This window comes from Terrapene carolina, unplaced genomic scaffold, assembly GCF_002925995.2.
Source record: "Terrapene carolina triunguis isolate 2854851 unplaced genomic scaffold, T_m_triunguis-2.0 Scaffold23695, whole genome shotgun sequence".
NCBI lineage: Eukaryota > Metazoa > Chordata > Testudines > Emydidae > Terrapene > Terrapene triunguis.
In genome coordinates, this window is record NW_020688046.1 from 1,753 (window position 1) to 4,421 (window position 2,669).

At 45.3% G+C, this 2,669-nt stretch overlaps 1 pseudogene; it reads left to right on the forward strand.

The window, feature by feature from the left end:
* Nucleotides 1-1,374: 1,374 nt before the first annotated feature.
* Nucleotides 1,375-2,468, forward strand: LOC113408766 (annotated as a pseudogene).
* The last annotated feature ends 201 nt before the right edge of the window (nucleotides 2,469-2,669 follow it).

Sequence of the window (2,669 nt, forward strand, 5' to 3'; positions counted from 1 at the left end):
CAATCAAAGAAGTTGCTCCATTCCTATGGACCCCAAATCAGAATTCAACATATATATTTTATACTAATAACATTTTATCAAAGTATTAATTAAATGTTAACTTGTTAACTTGAGACCATGGGCGGAGACATTATGTAACCTTTTAACCATTGGCTATTGTGCTATCTTGTCTTGCTGAAAAACCTATCCCGGGGTGTGGAACTGCCTACCCCGTCACTTTCCCCCGCCCATGGAAAATCTATATATTCCATTGTAATCAATTGATTGACAGTGTCTCTGAGCCTAATAAGCCAGGTGACACTCCATCAGCGCTGTGTGTAATAAACTCCTATACTTGACCTCTACACCATGTGGATTTATGTCCTTCACAAGCCCCCTGCCTTTACTTGCAGGACCAAGTACTGATTTTGCCCCAGATCCCTAAGTGGCCCCCTCAAGGATTGAACTCACAATCCTCAGTTTAGCAGGCCAATACTCAAACCACTGAGCGATCCCTCCCTTGCTGTCTGGATGCCTGTATCATTTTTGTATTTAAAGTTATAAGTATTGGCTCTATCCAGTCTGTATTTCAAACTTATGCTGTGCTTCTGGGGGACACCCCAGACAACTTGGCATCAGCTCTGCCTGGCCTGCGTGATGGCCCACTAACAGGGCCGGCTCCAGGCACCAGCTGAGCAAACTGGTGCTTGGGGCGGCAGATTGTTGGAGGCGGCATTCTGCCCAATCCTACGGCGGCACGGCCGCTTTCTTTTTTTTTCTTGTTCCACTCCGGCTGCCCTGTAGGGGGCGGCGGCGCGGAGAACCAGAGCACCCTGCAGGGCAGTCCTCTTCCTTCCCTCCCCGCCGACCGGAGCGGAGCCCTCGCAGCAGGCGACAGGAGGCGGCGCAGCGGGAGGGGCCGCGTGGCAGCGCCCCTGCTGTAGCCCTGGCCCGCTCCCTCCCCCTTCCCCGCCCCCCAGCCGGTCCCCCTGCACCCGTGCTCCGGCCGCGCCGCAGGTTTTTTTTGCTTTGCTTTGCCGTTCTGGCCGCCCCGTTTTTTTGTTGTTGTTGTTGCTTGGGGCGGCCAAAAAGCCAGAGCCGGCCCTGCCCACTAAGGACCATCAGCTGATACAACTGACCCATTGAGAGAAGGCAGATACACCTTGTCACTCAACAAGGCAGGGACAGGCCTATGGACAGAACTGTGAGGCTTCCAAGCCATGTGCTGGGCAGCTTGTGGTTGGAACAAAGAGAGCAGAGGCCACATGGTAAGAGACTATAAAAGGCAGCTGCATCTCCTCCATCTTGTCCTCAATCCTTCTTCTTACTTCTGGAGGGACTTTGCTACAAACTGAAGCTCTGAACAAAGAACTGAATGACCCATCCCAGCTGGGGATGTTCCAGAGACTTGGTTTGAACCTGCTCTTATGTGAATCTCTGCAAAGCAACATGACTGGAGAAGAAATATTCAACTGCATTAACAATTTTATCAGAAAGCATGAAATTAGTTGGGGAAAATGTATTGATGTATGTACTGATGGTGCTCGGGCAATGATCGGGAAGATGAAGGGAGCTGTAACACGAATCATAAGTGTGGCACCAGAAAGCACAAAGAGCCTTTGTGTTCTACACAGACAACCACTTGCAGTTAAAAAAATACCAGCATCTCTGAAAATTGTGCTCGATGAAGCAGTACAAATTATCAATTTTGTCAAATCTCAACCACTTCAATCCAGGTTATTTAAAATGTTGTGTGAGGAAATGGGTAGTCAGCACAAAATGCTTCTTTTACATACGGAAGTGAGGTGGCTCTCCAGAGGAAAAGTGCTTGTGAGGCTTTTTGAGCTTCGTAGTGAACTACTGGTATTCTTCACTTCAGATAATTCAGAATGAAAATTTAATGACTGTCTGACAAATTCCTCATGGCTAATGAGACTTGCGTATCTTGCAGATATTTTTGCAAAATTAAATGAAATTAATCTGTCGCTGCAAGGAAAGAATGTGACCATTTTTACTACAATGGATACAATTTCATCATTAAAAAAGAAACTGGAATTCTGGGAATCTTCTGTAGAACAGAATAACTTCGACTGCTTCCCTACAGTACATGAATTTCTGACTGAAATAAATTCTACAGTCCATGAAGAAGTTTCCAGCACCATTTTACAGCACTTACGTGACTTGCAGGCCTCTTTATTAGAATATTTTCCTACAACTACTGATGATAATGCTTGGGTTCGAAATCCGTTTGTAATTACAGCCAAACCAGTCGGCTTTACTGCGCGCGATTATGAAAGCCTAATTGACTTAATTTCTGACTCTGATTTGAAACAAAAGTTTAAGGAACTTCCGCTGAATAATTTTTGGAGCAGCCTAATAGAAGAGTACCCTAATGTGGCTAAACATACAGTTCGAGTGCTCCTTCCTTTTGCTACAACTTATTTGTGTGAGATGGGATTTTTGTATTATACTGCAACAGGACAGAACAGGTCGTGCGGGGAGGGAGGAGGGAGTGGCACTATATGTGAAAGAAAATGTAGAATCAAATGAAGTAAAAATCTTAAGTGAATCCACATGTTCCATAGAATCTCTATGGATAATAATTTCATGCTCTAATAATAATATAACAGTAGGGATCTATTATCAATCACCTGGCCAGGACAGTGATAGTGACTATGAAATGCTAAGGG